The following is a 22714-nucleotide window of genomic DNA, read 5'->3' on the forward strand; positions in this document are numbered from 1 at the left end:
ACAGGCAGCCCTCATTTTATTGTGCTTTGCAGATACTGTGTTTTTCGTCTTTGTTTTTACAGAAGTGAAGGTTTGTGGCAACCCTGCCTCGAGCAAGTCTGTTGGCATCATTTTGTAAATGATTGCTCACTTTGCATCTCTGTGTCCCATTTCCTGACAATACTTCAAACATTTTCATCATTATATCTGCTACGGAGATCTGTGATGCTCACACTGGAGTTGTTTGGGGACCACACAAGCCATGCCCACGTAAGACACATAATCAGTAAATAAGCTGAATCAGCAAATGTTCTGTGTGTTCTGACTGCTTCACAGACCGGCTGTTCCCAATCTCTCTCCCTCTCCCTGGGTGCCTCTATTTCCTGAGATACAACAAAATTGAAATTAAGTCACTTAATAACCCTACAATGGCCTGTAAGTGTTCAAGTGAAAGAGTCAATGAGTGCAGTAAACTTCACTGTGTTTTATTTTAGGCAGTTGGCATGGCCACCCCAACCTTCCCCACTGCCACTCTGATCAGTCAGCAGCCACCATAAACAAGGCAAGAACCTCCACCATGAAAGATGATAATTCCTGAAGGCTCAGATGACAGGTAGCATGCAGTATTTTTAAGTTAAGGTGTGTATGTGCATTGTTTTTTTAGACATAATGCCTTGCACACAAAATAGGCTTTAGGACAGTGTAAGCGTAACTTTTATACGCGCTGGGAAACCAGGTCTGCCTTATTGAGCTGATCTGGAACCGAACCTCTAATATCTTTGTAGTTATCTCCAGATATATTCTGACTTTTTTTTTTTTTACACAACTGATGTAATAATGCTTTTTTTGGTAGTCATTTAAATTTTTCCTTGATAATACGCCATGACAATATTTACACATCACTTTTAATAGCTGCATGAGATTCCATTATATACACATCTTCAATTTATGTAACCAATTCCCTATTATTGGAAAATGAGATTGCTTCCAAATTTTTATTATTACAAACAAAACTGAGGCAAACATGCCAGTAAATATATCTCTGCCTAGATTTCTTTTTGTTGTTAATCCCTCTGAATAAATTCCTTGAAGTGAAATTAGGGAGCTACAAAGTTTTAAATTTTTTGATATTTGTAACCAAATGGGTCTATGGAAAAATTAAATAAGGTCATATCTCCCAGCCTAAGAGAGTATGCTCAAACTTCCACAGTATTAATTTGGTAAGTTTCTTTTTTTTAATCTTTGCCAATTTGAATTATACTTTAAAGTGAAAAGTGAAGTTGCTCAGTCATGTCCGACTCTTTTCAACCCCATGGACTGTAGCCCACCAGGCTCCTCCATCCATGGGATTCTCCAGGCAAGAATACTGGAGTGGGTTGCCATTTCCTTCTCCAGGAGATCTTCCAGACCCAGGGATTAAACCTGAGTCTTCTGCATTTCAGGCAGACTCTTTACCATCTGAGCCACCAGGGAAGTCCAATTTTTGCCATGTTGAGGATGGGAAACATGGCTTTTGGCATTACCTTCTGGAAGACAGAGCAGGACTTTTTTTTTTTCTCTGGACTCTCCTAGGGGTCAAGAAGGAGTAAGCAGCATGCTGGGTGCAGGGGGTGTGTGGGATGGGGCGGGTCTGAGGGGCCGCCAGTGCTGAAGGTGGCCACCTGAAAGAGGGCAGGACCACTGCTTGCGGGGCAGAGATGGCATCCCAGAGAAAGGCTTTTTTCATCCCAGTTTTTAGCATCATCCATCACACCTTGCATAGCACTTGGTGTGGATATCCTGCTCTTGTGGCTAAGCCTTTGGGGCAGGATAGTTTCTCTGAATCCTTGAGGACTTACCACGGGCACGAGGATCTCAAGGTCAGACTAGATGGAGATCCACAGGGCCCAGTTCAGCCAGAGCTTTGCAAAAGAGATCGGTTCGTGTATTGTCAACATCTCCAGCTTCAGAAGGTGGACCAGGACTTCCCACTGGTGCTTTCCGTAGATGGTGTGCCAGGTGGGCTGAGGCTGACAGTGGTGGGGGGGCAACCCAGGGGAGGGTGGCAAACCGCTGAGCATCCTCTAGGATGAGGACCCAGAGAAGAGGGCTCTCTACCTGCAGGCAACAGTGAACACCAACCTCCTCTATCATTACTCAATGCTTTGGTCACCAAGCAGCTTGCCAGAGGCGCCCTGTGGTTAAATCTAAAAGCTGTGCCTTGTAACTGTGCTGACTGCCATTCTGCAAGGTCCCAGGGTTCTTGAGGCTCCGGTGTGGTCCTCTGTAGGACACCCTGTGTGCGTGCATGCTAAGTCTCTTCAGTCACATCTAACTCTTTGCGACCCGATTGACTCCAGCCTGCCAGGCTCCTCTATCCATGGGATTTTCCAGCCAAGATTACTGGAGGGGGTTGCCATGCTCTCCTCCAGGGGATCTTCCCAACCCAAGGATCGAACCCATGTCTCTTATGTTTCCTGTGTAAGCAGGTGGGTGCTTTACCACTAGAGCTACCTGGGAAGCCCATCGGACACCCAATGCCTTTGCAAAGGGGACCAGTGTCTGTTATGTTCTAGTCTTTAAAAAAAAAGGAAAGAAAGGAGAACAATTCTGCAGTTCTGTAAATGTTTTTCTTTGGAATTTTCACAAAATTCCAATGTTTTGTCTAATTTGAACTGTCTGTTGTTCTTCTTGGTTTGAAATTTTGGGAGGTGCATGGAAATGCAGTTCCATGGACTCTCTCAAAACTGGACTTTCCAAATGTTTAATGCTTAACTTGGCCAAATGGCTTGCACACCCAGGATCTATTTCCAGAGCTGTGGAGGGATTCGTCCCTCCTTCCCTGTTTGTCTGGGCGTGGACACCTGGCGAGTGGTGGTGGGTGGTATTCACCCCAAGAGCAAACTTTCTGAATGAGCTGGTCACCAGTACAGCCCAGAGGAGCATTTGGGTCCCTTTATTTTTTATTGTTGATCCTCACTGATTCCTAAAATCACACGTGATGGGTATTTGGTGCTCTGAACAGAAGCAGGGGGGCCAGCAACCTTTCTGGAAAGGCGTTTTTATGCAGGTGTGCTGAATGAATGTCCAGGTAAGCAATAGCACGTTTGATCTGGAGATGTCAAAGCTCTGCTTTTACTTAGATCTTCTTGTACCAACAGAGTGCTGAACTATGTGTATTTTTTGTACCAGGCAGAGTGCAGAAAGAGTTTCCCTTCATGCTCATTGACAACGGTTCAGTGTAAATGAATTCTAATCTTCCTGGATTTTAGACACGTCATCTCCTCAGAAGGAAGTGGGGAATGGTTAGAGGGGGCAGCATTCTCCACAGTCAATTTTCCAGATGATTAATACTTTCATTCAGTTATTTATTCTCCAAATATTTATTTAACACCATTCACGTGCAGGGCCTGGGCTTATTGTTAAGGAAAAGATGAAAAGGGCGAAGTCAAATGGAAATGCCAAGGCAGGAAGATGGACTCTTTTGAAGACTAAAAAGGCGGACGTCTTCATGGAGGAGGTGTCTCAAGTGTTTTTATTGAAGTATAGTTGGTTTATAATGTTGTGTAAGTTTCAGGTGTACAGCACAGTGAGTCAGATACTGAATCTAGCTCCCTGTGCTAATATAGGTGGTCCTTGCTGTTTATCTATTTTATATACAGTAGTGTGTAACTGTTAAGCCCAAACGCCTAATTTATTCCTCCCTTCCGCTTTACCCTTTGGGGATCATAAGTTTGTTTTCTATGTCTGTGAGTCTATTTCTGTTTCGTAAATAAGTTTATTTGTATCACTTTTTAAAGATTCCCACACATAAGTGGCATCACATGATATTTGTCTTTCTGTCTCTGAATTGCCTCAGTAAATGTGATCATCTCTAGGTCCATCCATGTCGCTGCAAAACGGCATGACTTTGGAATGGTGTCTTGAAGGAGGCCTCGAAGCACAGCAGTACTTGAAATAAGACTGAGGAATGCTTACTGCATAAGCATCACTCGGCTTTTAAAATATTTTCTTCAGTCCAACTTTTGTTTGTTCTTAACTGAAGTATAGTTGATGTGGGAATTCCCAAGTGGTGCAGTGGTAAAGAATTCTCCTCCAATGCGTGAGACCTGGGCTCATGCAAGTCTGATCCTTGGATCTGGAAGATCCCCTGGAGCAGGAAATGGCAACCCACTCCAGTATGCTTGCCTGGGAAATCCCACAGACAGAGGAGCCTGGAGGGCTACCGTCCACGGGGTTCTCAAAGAGTTGGACACGACTGAATCACTCAACAGCAGCAATGAATAGTTGATGTACTTTCCTCAGTGATTTTTTTTTCAATGTATTCTTTTCAAAAATAATTTTTATTTACATATTTATTTTCATTTTTGGCTGTGCTGGGTCTTTCTTGCTGCACAGGCTATTCTCCAGTTGGTGCAAGGGCTTTCTCCTTGCAGCGGCCTCTCTTGCTGCCGAGCTCTAGGCGAGTAGGCTTCAGTAGTTCTGGCTCCTCCGGGCTCCGCTGCTCCACAGCATGTGGGATCCTTCTGGACCAGGGACCGAACCCTGGTCTCCTGCACTGGCAGGCAGATTCTTTGCCACTGAGTCACCAGGGGAAACCTCCCTGTATTCTTGACACCATGGCTAGAGTTAACAAACTTGATCACACCATCCTGTATTTTTTTTTGGCCATGTGGTGTCTTCCTCAGCCAGGGTCTGAACCAGTGTCCCCTGAAGGGGAACCGTGGAGCCCCAACCACTGGACCACCAGGGAAGTCCCCTCCCATTCAGCTTTTTGAAAAGGTTATTCCTCAAGAGAATGTTTTCAATGTGTGCTCTTGGTGTTCTCCTTAGTGGAGAAAAGTGGATGGCACGAGAAAACACAGGGCACTTCCCATGACCCTAATCAGACGGCCAGGAAGCGCTAAAGCGTGTGTCCATTCCAGTAGTGCTGTGAGTATCCACTCTTTGCTTTTATCCAACACCAACTGTTATTCTGTCTCTCTCTAAAGGTAATTAATATATATTTTTAGATAGCCTATATACTGTTTTAATTTTTCTCTTGAAATGTTTCTTCGCTTTGAGTTTTTAAAGGAAGAATATTTAGCAATGACAGTAACAGAAGTAGTAGATCTTTATAAAATTTGTGCAATGACTGGGTATAGCTGCACTTTAAAGGGGAGTTTTAAAATTTTCTAGGTACCTTGGGGCTTCCCTCTCAGCTTAGTGGTAAAGAATCCACCCGCAAATGGAGGAGACACGGGTTTGATCTCTGGGTCAGGAAGATCCCCTGGAGAAGGAAATGGCAACCCACTCCAGTATTCTTGCCTGGAGAATCCTACAATCCATGGGGTCACTGAGAGTTGGACATGACCGAGCAACAACAAAAGGAGGTATCATCTCTCCTCTAGTAAGGGTCACAGAGATAAGTAGTGGGGTCAGGCAATTCGAGGTATAATGGGAAGCCTCTGGGGGTTCTGATAGAAGGAGGAACTTGATTCTACTTACATTTTAGGAGCAGTGCGGAGGCCGAGATCAGAGGCTCTTCCAGTGGTTCAGGAAGGGCTCAGATTCAGGATGTATTGTAAAGCTGAGGGTAGCAGGATTCGCTGCTGGAGTGTGTTACCAACCAGGGTTCTTGGCCTGCTGAATCAATAGAATTGACTACAGGCCAGACAAGCACTCGAGCCAGGGCTTCGTTGGAGTCCCTGCTGCAGCAGTGTACAGAGAGAACAAACAACAGATCCCCTTGCTGGCTTGTTCCCCAGCAGGGGGACAGCTTGTTCCTTATGGGGGGCAGTGAGGGTAGGAGTGTGTCCAAGGGTCGGGCCAGAGGGGTGGCTTAGGTGTTTTGCCCATCCCTTAGTTGGTGTTGTGTGCAAGGGGCAAGTACCTGCTTTTGCTCTAGGCTCTTAAAGCTCAACATTCAGAAAACTAAGATCATGGCATCTGGTGCCATCACTTCATGGCAAATAGATGGGGAAACAGTGGAAACAGTGGCAGACTTTATTTTTTTGGGTTTCATAATCACTGCAGATGGTGACTGCAGCCATGAAATTAAAAGACACTTACTCCTTGGAAGAAAAGTTATGACCAATCTAGACAATATATTCAAAAGCAGAGACATTACTTTGCCAACAAAGGTCTGTCTCTTCAAGGCTATGGTTTTTCCAGTTGTCATGTATGGATGTGAAAGTTGGACTATAAAGAAAGTTGAGTGCCAAAGAATTGGTGCATTTCAACTGTGGTGTTGGAGAAGACTCTTGAGAGTCCCTTGGACTGCAAGGAGCTCCAACCAGTCCATCCTAAAGGAGATCAGTCCTGGGTGTTCATTGGAAGGACTGATGTTGAAGCTGAAACTCCAATCCTTTGGCACCTGATGCAAAGAGCTGACTCAATTTGAAAATACTCTGATGCTGGGAGAGATTGAGGGCAGGAGGAGAAGGGGACAACAGAGGATGAGATGGTTGGATGGCATCACCAACTCAATGGACATGAGTTTGAGTAAACTCTGGGAGTTGGTGATGGACAGGGAGGCCTGGCATGCTGTGGTCCAAGGGGTCACAAAGAGTTGGACATGACTGAGCGGGGCTGTGAGGAGGATCCAGGGGTCATGGCAGACACGTGGGAGGAGTTGGTCAGTAGCACAACAGTTTGGGCTGTTGAGTGGGAAATGCTTTTCTTAGATTGGGGTTCCTGGAAGCAAGGCCTGAGCTGGGGATTCTTGGGCAAGTGATTTATGGAGGAGGAGCTCTCCAGAGAAAGTGGTGGAGGATAAGGCAGGAGAACCAGCTGGGCAAAGACGTAGTTGCAGCTGGACTCTCTTCTCAGCCTGATCCCACAGTGGGACTCTGGGCTGTGAAAGGCACCATGGAGTTGTCTCTCTTGGATACAAGGAGGCTGGGCTTCGGTGACAGCCAGTCATTGGCTAGGCTCCCCATTTACCCTTCCTAGGGTATTATCTTCCCAACGTTTCTGGGTGAGAAGTTTTGTTTTGTTTTTTTTTTTTAATCATCTTGAGCATCTTTGATCAGCCAAGGCAAGGCTCCAGAAAGGCTGCAGCTGAGTGCTGGTAGCAGCCAGCAGGCCCTGGGGGAGGGACACACTGGCCTGATGAAGGTCTAGGAGCCCACCTAGCAAGGCCACCCAGGAGAAGTGCAGAGGGAACAGCTGGGGATGCACAGTTATGGACTGGTGGAGTGTATTGTGATGATTAAAGCCATGAGACCAGCCGAGGTCAAGTCAGGAGGAAATGTGGATAAAAGATGAGAAGAGCCTCAAGATCTGAGGCCTCGGGGCACCTCAACCTTAGGGCTTGGAAGAGGAGACAGAGGAGGAAGAAGCTAGTGAGATAAGAGGACAGCCTGAGTAGCAGGGTTCTCAGAACACACTGGAAAGAGGGTGGCTGAGTAAGAGGAGAAGGACTGCATGGAGATTCCTGAATGAGAACAGTCAGATCGGTGATGGGAACCAAAGCCGGGTCAGAGTGGACTCCCCAGAGAACGCTTCTGAAATAGCAGAGCAGGTTGCAGGAACTGGAGATGGTTTGCCCTCGATGGAATGAAGCGTGCAAGGGGGCAGCGGTGAAAGACAGTGTTGGTATGCAGGCAGAGGGGAAGGGGCTAGCTCATCCAAGTCTTGTGGGTGCCATGTCAAAAAAAGCTGGGATTTTAGGCTGTGGGAAGAAAGCACTGAAGGACTTTAAGGTGAGAACAAATGTGGTGGGATTTGTATCTTCTTCTGGAAACATTTCATGCCCTTGTTTGTGCCCTAGACTGTACACCCTTTGTAAGTCTACGGGCAATCTTCACAAGGGTGTGTCTCTGTAACCGTGGTTCCGTTGTGTTTTCCTGCAGTTCCAAAGAGGTTCCGCCTTTCAAAGTCTCCAGCCAGTTCGGATGCCCACTTTCAATTTCTTTCAATTTTTAAATTTTTTTTTTTTTTTGAGCTAACGATGCTAGAAAATGATGCATCAATGAGAAAAATTGGGAAATTATTAAAAATATACCCCCATGAGCTTTAAAATTTTCATCAGCATGTTCTTCCTGATGAACCTAAGGAGATTTTTCTTTGCAAAATAGGTTAAGCATTGTTGTCAGATAGCCCTAAGAGTTTGACGTGTACAATTTTACCCAGATTTGGGCTCGCTGAGTTCAAAACAAGAACCATAATTTCCTGGAAACATCTGGCTCTCTAACCACCATCTGGCATCATCTTGGTAACTCTTAACTGTTATTTTGTGCCATTTTATCGACCTTTATTTATTTTACATTATTCATTCATCTTGGAAATGAGTCCTTAATGCTTATCAGAAAACCCTTATTTCTAGTCTCCTTCCTTTAAAAACAGTACAGCTAACTCTTCCTTTTGTTCTAAGAAAGCAAAAAATGTGTGGTACTTAAGCTTTCAGGCCATAAAGACAGGGCAGAGAAGAGTTTTCTTTGGTATATATGTATTGCCTGAGGGAGTATTAGACTTTTTTGTTAACCAAATCTTATTGACTTTCTGACTGCTGGTGGGAATATAAATTTGTGCAACTGCTTTGGAAAGTTACTTGGCAGGACCTATTAATACTAAATCTGATAATCCACAGACCCTATAACCTAGCAATTTCATTCCTAGGTGTGTGCCAAACAGGAATGCCTACGTATGTTCTCAAATAGACAAATACAAGAATATTCATGGTAGTACAACTCATAATAGCCCCAAACAGGAGCCTGTCCAAATGCCCTTCAGTTGTAGAATGGATGCGCTGGTGTATTCACGCCACGAAATATTACACAGCAATAAGGATGAGTGAAATACAAGCAGTACAATCTTTGCCACAATATCACTGAGTCTGTTGAGCATGGTGTTGGATGAGGTCTATACTGTAAGAGTCTATCTATCTTGTTGTTGCTGTTCAGTCACTAAGCCGTGTCCAGCTCTTTGAGACACCATAGACTGCAGAACGCTCAGCTTCCCTGTCCTTCACTATCTCTTCGAACTTGTTCAAATTCATGTCCATTGAGTCAGTAATGCCATCCAAGCATCTTATCTTCTGTCACCCACAAAGTTCAAGAATAGGCAAAATGCATCTATGGAGTTAGAAGCTGTGTTCGTGATTACCTTCGGAGAGAGTTAGTGGCTAGAAAGGTCCCAAAGGGGAAATTCTTAGATGGTGGTCACATTTAGTTTCTTGATCTGAGTGCTGGTTCCTCAGGTGCATTCACTCTATGAAAACCCTTCAAATGTACATTTTTTTATTTGTTAATTTTTCTGTACTTAAACTTTAATGAAAGGTCAAGAAAAAACAACCCAGAAAATATACAAAGAAATTTAAAAATTGTAAACATCTCACTAAAAGCAAATGAGATAAATTTAGCCATAAAAGGAAAACACTGAAAAAAAAAAAAAACCCCAAATACAGATGATTGTGCCTATATGTCAGACAAAGCTAGACTTGCTTACTGACTTCATACCAATGCAAAAGATACTAAATTTCACAACCCTGGTTGTATTCTCATCCTTGGTTTAGGTCTAAAACATAGGGCACCCTGACCTCCTTTTCCTTTTTGAAGAAACTTCTATAAGAGATGTGTCAAGAATGGTTCGCATGAGTTATCACCTTTGAACATTGATCAGCTTGTCTCCCACATGATGTCTTCCCAGACTTCTCAGACATCATTGGTTGCCATCTTTTTCTTGGCTCTCGGCAGACCAGGTCCACTCCTCATGGCCTGTCTCCTTGCATCCTTGCTCTGTCCCCATCCTTTCCTCTTGGCTCCAGGGATTCTGTCAGTGCACCTCCTGCCTAAGAGGGAAAACTCCTGGAGGACCAGAGTCATTGCTCCTTCATCTGTGTGGGCATTGGCCCCACAGCCAAAGTCTTGATGGACGCTTGGCAAATGGTTTTTTTGGTGGGATTCCCTGGTGGATTGTTGAATGGTATTCCCTGAATGGCAGTGCTGTGGATCACACTATTGAATGATCTATTGAAAGATCACACATCATAGCTCTTAAGGACATCTTTCTAAAACAGAATCTATGCAACCTGAATACCTTTACTTTGATGAGTTCTACCCATAAACATGGCAGTTGAGTTTAAGGATTGGTTTTCTAGTATTTAAAAAATTTGTCTCACTTTATTACCTGGAGACCTTCCCACTGTGGAGAACTGTGATTGCTGCTCAGACACTCAGAGTCACCTCTTGATTGCAGTCAGAGGGATAGGATTTGAATGAAGATTCGTGCTCTTGACTACTGTACCTACAGGGGAGGAAAGTCGTGTCAGATCCTTTTTCTTTTTAACCATCAAACTCTCAATTACTCGTGACAAAGTGACATGTTCTCAGCTGCCACCCTAATTAGACCATCTCACATTTTCTCATTTCCCATTTTGAGCTTCATTTTCCTTCTAGAATCCAGTTTTTTGGAACATTAGCTTTTATAAACTCACAATATGCTGCATATTCAGCATATTAATCCCATTGTTATCAAGCTTTCTGAAGACTGAATGAGACTGAATCATTTTCTGATTTAGATAAGATTTTCTTTCTTCCCCCTATAGTGCTACATCATTTGACAGACTTCCTTTTGAATGTCAAGGGTGCAGAGTTCACATTTGGCATGATTATGCTTCATCCAGGAGAAAGAATTTCCCAAATGGTTTAGAAGGCTGAAGGGCAATACTTGGAGACTAGGAAAACCTCCCAGCATAAAATTGATTGGAAATGCCTACTCAGTCCTTTTTTTTTTTGAACCCACATACATTTTTTTTTTTTTAACTTTCACCTTTGTTCCCTTCTGGGTTTTCTGAAGCTTCTCTTCATGGGGTCTAAATTCCTTTCTCTTGGGAGCAAGTTTTAGCACTTTTTAGTACTAGGGGGACAGTATTTCTAAGACAGTTTGAATATTAGATAGAACCATGAAACTGCCATGTTTTGGTAGGTCAAAAATCATCAAACATTAGCAATTTCAGGTGGCTTAATCTCAATATCTGTTCTTGCTATTGTATCCATTCATCAAATAATTGTTCACCACATATCACACATGTGTCCGACACAGTGCTAGACTGGGAAGATACAACAAGGAGTGAGTCCTTGCCTTCTGAGACCCTGCTGGGGAGCAGCCTTACAGACAGGTAATAACAGCAGAGGCACCATGGTGGGCCGCTGAGGCCAGTGCGGGGGCAATCCTGAGAGAAAGCAGTGCCCTGCAGAATAAGCGGAAGTTGGCCAACTGAAGGAGGAACAGGAATTGTAAGAATAGCACTTCCGTTCTGGAATGTTCCTAGGGCTGGGGTGGTTTACGGGAAATAGAACATACTGGGCTACGGTGGAGAGAGTGGAATAGGGCTTCTGGGGAGTTCTGAGGCCATGAAGATGGGTAGGGGCGTGTAAACTTTGATATGGCTTTGGAAAGCATTCCAGGAGTAACAGAGAAGAGAGTTTTAAACTGAAGCACGGTTTATGCCTGGCTTCCCTGGTGGCTCAGATGGTAAAGAATCTGCCTGTGATGCAGGAGATTCAGATTCGATCCCTGAGTCAGGAAGATCCCCCGGAGAAGGAAATGGCAACCCACTCCAGTATTCTTGCCTGGAGAATCCCATGGCAGAGGAGCCTGGAGGGCTACAGTCCCTGGGGCAGCGAAGAGTCAGAGATGACTGAGCGACTAGCACTTTCACAGCGTATGCCCTTCTGCATCCAGATTGAGGACTAGAAGGAGGGATAACAGTAGTCCCAGGGAGGGCCACTGGGGTGGAGCCCTGCGCACATGTTTCCTTTGTTGTGTTGTCTGTTCTTGGCGGGGGCGGCGGGGTGGGTCCCATTATTAAATTTTTGTGTGAAGGCAGAAGAAAAGGAACTCTGATCATGTTCAGGAGAGAGTTCAGGAAGGGGAGTTGTTCTAGGGTAGTTGTGGGGGAAAAAGGCAGAAGAAATGGCCTTAGAGCTGCAAGTGACCCAGTCCACCGCCTGGGGAGAGAGCCATCCAGAGCGGGCAGGAGGGAGGACCTCAACGGACAGCAGGGTTTCTTGGAGTAGCTGTGTAGGGCAGCAGTGGGGCAGCTTGTCTAGCCACCAGCCGAGGCAGATGGCAGATGTTCTGAACGTGGCAAGGATGGCAAGCCGTTTCCTCGAGCTTGGAAGCCACACAAAAATACCAAGACCCATGCCAGCATCCCCAAGGCAAAGTCCCTCTTAATTATATAAGGGAGCCATAGAAATACACAGAAACGCGAAGGGGAGAGAGTTACCTGTGGCTGTAGCAGAACATCTTATACTTAAAAATTGTCCCGACCCTTTTCTGAAGAGGGGAGGGATAGGACACAGAGGGACCTGCTTAAACACTTAGCCTGACTGTTGCTTTCACTTATAATTTAATATTAAAATTCAAGTCTCTAAACACATAAATTTATCTGATCCTGCACAGTGCTTTGGCTCCCTCCCCGAGCCCCCTGTTATTTTTCCAAGCTGGTCTAAATTTTCCAGGTTGTTGGAAACGCTGGTTATCCTGTGGCCTTCAAGAACATCTTACATTAAAGCCAGTCACACTGAGTTATGGTTTTTCCATCAACTAAACCTTTTCACCAAATTGCCCACGGCTGAAACTATTTTCTGATAGATAAATATTTTCAAAGTTCCACTGTCAAACCCAGTTTAAAAATGTCAAGTTTGTAATAAGTGTACCCACTGGTGTCTCTTCTTTCTTATGGTACTTTTTTTTTTTTTTTTTTTCAGAACAACAAATCTGGGGGAAAAAATGTAGAGATCCACATATTAAAATGATATTAGTGAAGAAAGAAACAATGACTTCTTTGTGATAATTTATAGTTATTCAGAGGAGAAATAGCTTCATACCCTTATATTTAAAATCACGCCTACTCTTGTGCTCAGACTCAGCTCTGACATGAATGTTATGACTTATTATGAACAATACAGGGCAGTAAGAGATACTGTTGAAACTCTGCAGGAAAGAGGAGTGTAGTCTAAAAAAATTTGAGGACATCACTTGCAAAAATTGGAAGATATTCATCCTGTTCAGCAAAGGTTAAAGAAGGGATAAAGACAGACTTTCTATCAGAAACTGCAAGCCAGATTATTTCAGGACTGGCATAAAGCTGAGCACACATGAAAAGCAGTGTATTCTCGATGTGGGATGTGTCACACGACATTTTCTTATTTCTTTGTGGGTTTATTTGTCTGTCCCCTGCCCCAGGGAGGTATCTCCCTGAGGGGCCGCTGCTTGCTCACTGCTATAATCCAGCACCTGGTATGTAGAAACTTCAGTGAACAGGCATTAAAGAAACAAATAACATGTGAATGAACGGAGAATCACAGAGGTCCAGGAAAGTGCTTTTTTATGTGACTGTTCGGGATGAAGCTGTTGCGTCTCTCAACACCCCACCCTCTCCTGTTCTTGTGTTAAAGCTCCAGTTCCCAATGTGGCAGTGTTTGGGGCGCTGAAGAAGGTTGTTGTTGTGTTGTTCAGCTGCCAAGTTGTGTCCAACTCTTGGCCGTCCCATGGACTGCAGCACACCAGGCCTCCTTGTCCCTCTCCATCTCCCAGAGTTTGCCCAAGTTCATGGCCTTCGAGTCGGCGATGCCATCCAACCATCTCATCCTCTGTTGCCCTCTTTTCCCTCTGCCTTCAATCTTTCCCAGCATCAGAGAAAGTAATTAAGATTCAGTTCAGTTCAGTTCATTTCAGTCACTCAGTTGTGTCTGACTCTTTGCGACCCCATGAACTACAGCACACCAGGCCTCCCTGTCCATCACCAACTCCTGGGGCTTACTCAAACTCATGTCCATTAATTAGGTGATTCCATCCAACCATCTCATCCTTTGTCATCCCCTTTTCCTCCTGCCCTCAATCTTTCCCAGCATCAAGGTCTTTTCAAATTAGCCAGCTCTTCACATCAGGTGGCCAAAGGATTGGAGTTTCAGCTTCAACATCAGTCCTTCCAATGAACACTCAGGACTGATCTCCTTTAGGATGGACTGGTTGGATCTCCTTGCAGTCCAAGGGACTCTCAAGAGTCTTCTCCAACACCACAGCTCAAAAGCATCAGTTCTTCCACGCTCAGCTTTCTTTATAGTCCAACTCTCACATCCATACATGACAACTGGAAAAACCATAGCCTTGACTAGACAGACCTTTGTTAATTAAAGTTAAATGAGGTCAAAGGGTGGGCCCTGATGCCATAGGATTAATGTCCTTATAAGAAGAGATGCTGGAGAGCTCACTGCCTGTCTCTCTGCAAGGAAAGGCTGCAAGAAGATGCAGTAAGAAGGCTGCCGTGTGTGAGGAGGAAAAGAGCCCTCAACGGGAGCCCAGGCCTGCTGGAGTCTTGATCTAGACTCTGTGCTCTCTGGACCTGTGAGACAACACACTTCCACTGTGTAAGCCTCCCTGGCTATGGTGTTCTGCAGCCCAAGCAGACTGCACACATCCTAGACTTCAGGTGGAATGTGGACTCTAGAACTGGCTCTCCTTGGCCTCCGTCAGCTGGCTGGCTTGCCCCTGGTGAGAACTTCTCAGTTCATTTTATACATGAATGATGAGAAGTTCTCTCTTATTGGCAAAGCTGATGTTCCAGGCAGAAGAGGGCTGTGGTCTCAGGGCTGGAGGAGAAGGACCGTTGTCCTTCCCTTCGATGAAGTCACGCTTAGGGCCAGAAAACTTCCAGGTAACTTGGGAAAACGAAAATATCCTTTTAGTCCTTGGAATCAAAACAAAACTGTTTCGCACAGCCCTCTTGGCAGGTGGGGGTGGGGTGCTGCACTCCAAGTTCACATGCTGAGCAGTTTAATATTCTGACAACAGCAACAATGAAGATCGTTCACATTTTTAAAATTAAAGAAGTCAGAGGTGAGGACGGGTCTGCCTTGTGAAAATGACGAGAATAGCGATTATATTCTCAGAATGAAAATATCGCCTCATGAATTTGTGTTTGTTTTGCCAGTCCGTATAGTTTGTTTTTTGACAAGTCCCTCTTGGCCTGTTTCTCCGATGGAAGGGCTCTGTGACCCACTCTGACCTGCCTGGGCCCGGGTTGCTGATGGCGGAGACGGCCTCAGGGGCCCAGAGGACAGGAAGGTGTCAGAGTCCCACAGGTCACATCAGCTTCCTGCAGCTCCTTGGTTTTGCTCCTGTCTCTGTGGTCTGGCTCCTCGTGGTGGCCTCCCATTGCAGAGCTCTGCAAAAACTCAGTGATTCAAAGCCAGCTCAGCTTATGTCCCAGCGTGGCAAAGGGGCAGAGCAGGGACGGGCAGCCCTAAGGTGTTTGCGTGATGCTGGGCACCCTGGACACAGGGAGAACAAAGGAGCATTTCATGGTCGCGTGCAGGGGACCTGGGCTGCTCTTGAACCCATGACCTAGTGGAGAAAGTTGCTATCCAATTAAAAAGTCATCCAGGGAACTCGAGAGAACAAGCAGATGAAGTGTGAAGCTGCCAGCAAGTCATTCTGAGGTTTGCCTGGGACTTGTGGCCCAGAGAGGCCCCGAGGGAGCTGCAAACACCTGCCCTGGGGAGTTGCCAAACTTGGTTCCCACGCAAGGACAGTTGCATCTGCTACAACCTGCTGACCTGGGCGCTCCAAGCAAGTTCTCTAGCCCACAGCCCTTGCCCTCAAAGATTTTGCAATCTGAGATGGAGCTGAAATGATGACCTGAAATGGACACCCCAGGTCTGAACAGAGTCAAGCAGTGTCTGCTGCCCACTGGACTTAGTACATGGGGAAAATATCCCATGGATAGGTCCTCATTTTTCAAATATGAAGAGCATATGAGTGTGATGAAAACCCAGTTAACACCATGATTCAAGATGAACGAGACAGAGCAAATGTTAGCATCCAAACCAAAGTTTCTAATGCTATTTGAAAATTCCTTGTCATGGGACACATCCCAGATACAATCTCCTTAACAAGGGTTTCATGAGGCCTTATACTTCCTCTGAAAGGCAGTTGCCCTCTCATGCGTATTTACCAGAGGTGCACTTGCTGATGAGTTAATTACTATGAGGATGAAAAATAAGATCCCCAGTCTCTGTGTTTATAGCCTGCAAATCCGAGCCACTATTCCACACTGGAGAGATTTCCATAACTGTTCTCCTTCAAGCAGAGGACTGGATTTGCCTTCAGCACAAAGTAGAAGGGAACCTGTAGTTCAGGAAATGGTTCTCGAAGTAAAGAGGTAACATCACACTATGTGTTTTCAATCCCAGTTTCAGCAACATGGGCTTCCCTGGTGGCTCAGACGGTAAAGCATCTGCCTGTAATGTGGGAGACCCAGGTTTGATCCCTGGATCAGGAAGATCCCCTGGAGAAGGAAATGGCAACCCACTCCAGTATTCTTGCCTGAAAAGTTCCATGGACATAAGACCCAGGTAGGCTATGCCATGGGGTCTCAAAGAGCCAGACACAACTGAACGACTTCACTTACACTTTCAGCAACTTTTCCCTGGTATCTCAGTGGTAAAGAACCCACCTGTCAATGCAGGAGATGCAGGCTTGATCCCTGGGTCTAGAAGATTCCCTGGAGAAGGAAGTGGAAACCCAATCCAGTATTCGTTCTGGAGAATCTCATGGACAGAGAAGCCTGGTGGGCTACAGTCCATGGGTTGAAAGAGTCGGACATGACTTAGCAACTGAGCGCATCTCCTCTGGCAACATTCAGGGAAGGCTCATCGGCTACTGCCTAGAGCTCTACTAAGCCAGCAAATCAGAGACACGGCTCTGAGCCTCAAACAGCTAAAGAGAGATGCCACCAGGGCTGCTGCTGGAAAGGCACCGAAGGAGGTCGGGGGACAGGAGGCTGTTTAATAGGAGGTGTTGTCGTCTTCCTATCCTGGCTCCTAGGAGAGCTGTTCTTAGTTCCTCTCAAAGCAAAAAACGACCCTGTCTACGACCGGTGGCTTCAACTCTCACCACCACCCCTTAGCCAGAGCAAGGAAAAGTCCTGATCCTATAGGAGATGATGAAGGGAAGCCAAGACCTGGAGGCTGTCTTCTCTTACAGTGCAATTGAAGCAACACTTTTCTGGAAATCAGTTGGAGAAGATGCAGGGCTGTGTTTGGACAAGTAGGTCAGTACGGACCAAACACTGGAGAAGACTCTTCAGAGTCCCTTGGACTACAAGGAGATCCAACCAGTCCATCCTAAAGGAAATCAGTGCGAATATTCACTGGAAGGACTGATGCTGAAGCTGAAGTTCCAATACTTTGACTACCTGATACAAAGAACTGCCTCATTGGAAAAGGCTCTGATGCTGGGCAAGGTTGAAGGCGGGAGGAGAAGGGGACGACAGAGGATGAGATAGTTGGATGGCATCACCAACTCTATGGATATGAGTTTGAGTAAGCTCTGGGAGTTGGTGATGGACAGGGAGGCCTGGTGTGCTGCAGTCCGTGGGGTCGCAAAGAGTCGGACATGACTGAGCAACTGAACTGACTGACTGATGTATATACAGATAAAAAGTTGTAGAACAGAGAAAAACATTTATCTTGTTGGAGTTTATAAGAATATCCTTACCTAAATGGACAGCTGCAAGAACAAAGGATTCTCATGTCAAGAAGTTTGCAACCACCAAACACGGACCTCCCTCACCTTGCCTTTAAAAATACTTAACTGAAACCCTTTGGGGAGTTTGGCATTTTGGGGAGCATGAGCCACCCCCTCTCATTGCATGGACCTGCAATAAGCCCCGGTCTCCTCCAAACCCCGACGTTTCGGTATCGCTTGGCCTCACTGTGCACTGGGCACACGAACTTGCCTTTGGAAACAGGAGGAGCACCTGGTCTCTGATTATTGGTGTTTGCAGCGTGCAGGTCAGGGAGCAGCACCTCTTCCAGAATTCAGTGTTGGCTTTCCTCTCTCTGCATCTATGTGGGGGATAAACGTGGTAGCAGAGAGCCTTGAGGGATTAGATGGATATTTAATGTCTGAGAAATCCTAGTATGTGTTGAAATCACAACATAACAGAAACATTCAATTCTTACTTGGACTTTTTATCTGTAACGAACTGAATTGTGGTCCCTCTCCTTCCCACCTCGAATTTATACGGTGAAGTCCTGACCCCAGTACCCCAAAATCTGACCTTTTTAGGAGACAGAGCCTTTGCAGAGGAAACTGAGTTTGCTGTTGTTCAGTCACTAGGTCATGTCTGACTCTGCGACCCCATGGACTGCAGCCTGCCAGGCTCATACTTTGAGTCAAAGACTTTAGTGTAGTCAATGAGGCAGAAGTAGATGTTTTCCTGGAACTCCCTTGCTTTCTCCATGATTCAATGAGTGTTGGCAAGTTGATCTCTGGTTCTTTTGCCTCTTCAAAACCTCGATTGTACATCTGGAAGTTTTTGGTTCATGTGGTGTTGAATCCTTGCTTAAAAGGATTTTGAGCCTAACCTTAGCAGCATGTGAAATGAGCACAGTTGTATGGTAGTTTGAGCATTCTTTGGCATTGCCTTTCTTTGGGACTGGAATGAAAACCGACCTTTTCCAGTCCTGCGGCCACTGCTGAGTTTTCCGAATTTGCTGGAATATTTAATACAGCATATTAATAGCATTATCTTTCAGGATTTGAAATAGCTCAGGTGGAATTCCATCACCTCCACTAGCTTTGTTTGTAGTGATGCTTCCTAAGGCCCACTTGACATCACACTCTAGAATGTCCAGCTCTAGGTGAGTGACCATACCATGGTGATTATCTGGGTCATTAAGACCTTTCTTGCATAGTTCCTGTGTGTATTCTTGCCTCCTCTTCTTAGTATCTTCTGCTTCTGTTGGGTCCTTACCTTTTCTGCCCTTTATTGTGCCCATCTTTGCATGAAACGTTCTCTTGGTATCTCTAATTTTCTTGAAGAGATCTCTAGTCTTTCCCATTCTATTGTTTCCCTCTATTTCTTTGCATTGTTCATTGAAGAAGGCCTTCTTATCTCTCCTTGCTATTCTCTGGAACTCTGCATTCAGCTGGGTGTATCTTTCCTTTTCTCCTTTGCCTGTTGTTTCTCTTCTTCCCTCAGTTATTTGAAGGCAAAGATAATCACTTTGCCTTCTTGGATTTATTTTCCCTTGAGATGGTTTTGGTCACTATCTCCTGTACAAAGTTACAATCCTCTGTCCATAGTTCTTCAGGCACTCTGTCTACCAGATCTCATCCCTTCAATCTTTTCATCACTTCCACTGTATATAAGGGATTTGATATAGGTCATACCTGAATGACCTAATGGTTTTCCACACTTTGTTCAATTTAAGCCTGAGTTTTATAATAAGGAATTCTTGATCTGAGCCACAGTCATCTCCAGGTGTTGTTTTTGCTGACTATATAGAGCTTCTCTATCTTTGGCTGCAAAGAACATAATCAATCTGATTTTGGTGTTGACCATCTGGTGATGTGCACATGTAGAGTCATCTCTTGTGTTGTTGGAAGAGGATGTTTGCTGTGAGCAGTGTGTTCTCTTGGCAAAACTCTGCCAGCCTTTGCCCTGCTTCATTTTGTATTTCAAGGCCAAACTTGCCTGTTACTCAAGGTATCTCTTGACTGCCTACTTTTGCATTCCAGTCCCCTATGATGAAAAAGACACCTTTTTTTTTTTTGGTGTCAGTTCTAGAAGGTCTTATAGATCTTCATAGAACTGGTCAACTTTAGCTTCTTCAGCATCAGTGATTGGACATAGACTTGGATTACTATGATGTTGAATGGTTTGCCTTAGAAACGAACCAAGATCATTCTGTTGCTTTTGAGGTTGCACTCAAGCACTGTATTTTGAACTCTTTTGTTGACTATGATGGCTACTCCATTTCTTCTAAGGGATTCTTGCCCACAGTAGTAGATATAGTGAATTAAATTTGCCCATTCTCATCCATCTTAGTTCATCAACTTCTAATATGTTGGTATTTAATCTTAACCTTAATCCTGCTTGACCACGTCCAATTTACCTTGACTCATGCGCCTAACATTCCAGGTTCCTATGCAATACTGTTCTTTGTAGCATCAGACTTTACTTTTACCACCCGACACATCCATATCCGAGTGCCATTTCCACCTTAGCCCACCCTCTTCATTCTTTCTGGAGTTGTTAGTATTAATAACTGTTCTCTGCTCTTCCCCAGTAGCATACTGGACACCTTCTGACCTGGGTGGCTCATCTTCTGGTGTCGTATCCTTTTGCCTTTTCATACTGTCCATGGGGTTCTCCAGGCAAGAATACTGGAGTGGGTTGCCATTTCCTCCTGCAGTGGACCACGTTTCATCAGAACTCTGCACTATGACCCATCTGTCTTGGGTAGTCCTGCATGGCATGGCTCATAGCTTCACTGAGTTAATGCAAGCCCCTTCGCCACTACAAGGCTGTGACCCATGAAGGGGAAAATTATTAAGATAGAATGAGATGATTCAGATGGGTCCTGATCCAGTAGGACTGGTTTCCCTCTCAGAAGAGAGATTTGGGCACAGACGCATGCAGAGGGGAGATGGTATGAAGACACGGAGAGATGACACCTCTACAAGCTCACACCTTGACCTTGGGCTTCTGATCTCTTCAACTGTGAGAAAATAAGTTTCTGCTGTTTTACACTCCCCCCGCCCCCCATCTGTGACCTGTGGTATTTGCTATGGCAGCCCTAGCTAACGAATACACCAGCTCATTCTTTGTTAGAGTGAAATGCTCCTTTTATTATGCAAGCATCTCTTCATGAATCATCTCACGCTTCTTGTCTAATTATTCACAGATTTTGTATAAATGATGATGCATATTTGAAGTGAAGGAAATAGCACTGATAAAGGACAGATTTTCTAAAGTCATCTCAACTGGTGGCTGGAGTATTTTGAGTGATTTACTGCACTATAGACAGTATGAAAGTTGGGCAGCTGTTTTGCTTTAAACATTAGTTGCTTCCATAGGGAGTGGAAAACTACTCCAAGAAGTGATTCTAAAATGCTGTTTCTTGTTTTTTGGCCAAATTCTCCAAAAGAAGTTACGAAAAAGATTGTCTTTATCTGGGGGAATTTTTTGAACCGCTGCCTCCTTGCTGGCTCAGTTCTGCCCATTTATGTCTCCACCTCCACCTTATCCTATTGGGTACTCGTTAAACAAATAACATACACGCCCAGGGTTGGATTTATGATTTTTATGCCGATAGTCAAAAATAGCACAACTGTGGGCAGAGGAGCGACCACGGGAAGTGATTCACTTCCTCTGGTCAGCTTCTCTGACACCTACCAAGACCAGAGAAGTAGGAATAATGCAAGAATTCATGTTGGAGAGTCATGGCCCCATCTCTTGATTTCTATTTCTGCCAGTGACTAACCCAGTGTAGGATGCGTTTCTACTTGCCACCTGGGCTGTGTGTCTTTGAAGTCTTGGATCACGCTTCACGTCCACTCCATGAACCTGATTCTTCCCTCTAACCCGTCTGTTGTGCAGTTGATAGAAATGGACTTTAACTGCAGCAGAGACACTTGCCCCTTTGCCCTTGGGGAGACAGTGGGGGCTCCTGTTGCTGGTGTGGGTTCCCATCGGTGGCCCTCAGTCTGCTTCAGTCCAGCTTCAGCAGGTCTTTCGCAATGGTCCAAACCACTTTACCTGGTATTGGTCGTAGACTGCATTTGTTTCTCTTAGATGATGGTATGACTGGACGAGTATAATCATGACCATCTTGAGCCTTGTCTGGTGTTTATAGATTGTGTTTTCTCCAACATGGTCTTGTTAGTGTGAACCAGTTATGGAAGGTCATTGGTGATTTGATATCTGGGTGATGGACGAGGGTTCAAAGACCTTCACTGGATTTGATATCTGGGTAATGAAATGGGGTTCAAAGAGCCATGAGCTGATGGTGGCTTTATCCAGGGCATTAAAAGTATGTAAGCTGCAGATGAACTCTTATAGGATGCATCTGGGCCCTTGGAAGCCTTCAGTTCCCCTTCTTTATTCTTATTCTCAGTAGAGGATGTCATACACTGTTGTTCTGCTAAATCGTTAAGTCTCGAGTGAAGAATAGTTTTGTTCTTAATTTTTTAATTGAAGGATAACTACAATACTGTGTTGGTTTCCATCATACATCAATGTGGATCAGCTGTAGGTAGGCATACATCCCCTGCGTCTTGAGCCTCCCTCCCACCTCCCACCCCATCCCACTCCTCTAGGTTGTCACAGAGTCCCAGTTTGAGTTCCCTGAGCCTGTTGTAGCAAATTCCCCCTGGCTGTCTATTTTACGTCTGTTAGTGTATGTGTTTCCATGCCACTCTCTCCATTTGTCTCACCTTCTCCTTCCTACCCTCCGCCCGTGTTCATAAGTCTGTTCTCTATATCTGCGTCTCTGTTGCTGCCTTGCAAATAAGTTCATCAAAACTGTGTTTCTAGATTCCACATATAAGCATTAATAAACAACATTCGTTTTTCTCTTTCTGACTGAAGAATAGTTTTTTGAAAGATGTAAATATAGATTTTAAAAAAATCACCTGATGAAGATTTTGAAAAAGATGGTTTACAAATAGACAAGCAGTCAAATCATAATAGTTTTTTTTAAAAAAATCCATCCAGGGTAATTAAGGGGAAAAACCTCTTAAATCACTGAAGGTGTTTTGGGAAAATAATTTTTAAAAGTTAAAATATTACAAGCATTGTTTTTAATCCAATATACAAAAATGATGTTTTCATCCCACATTCTGGTTACTACAGAGTTTAGGGGAGGAAGATAAAATGGAAAAAAGGAAGAGACTTGGAGGGGGTGGTGGTGGGAGGGATGCAGAATGGAAGAAGTGTGGAATGCAGAGAACACAGAGACAAGCTGGGGGACTG

Source organism: Bos mutus, chromosome 1 (assembly GCF_027580195.1).
Source record: "Bos mutus isolate GX-2022 chromosome 1, NWIPB_WYAK_1.1, whole genome shotgun sequence".
Classification (NCBI taxonomy): Eukaryota; Metazoa; Chordata; class Mammalia; order Artiodactyla; family Bovidae; genus Bos; species Bos mutus.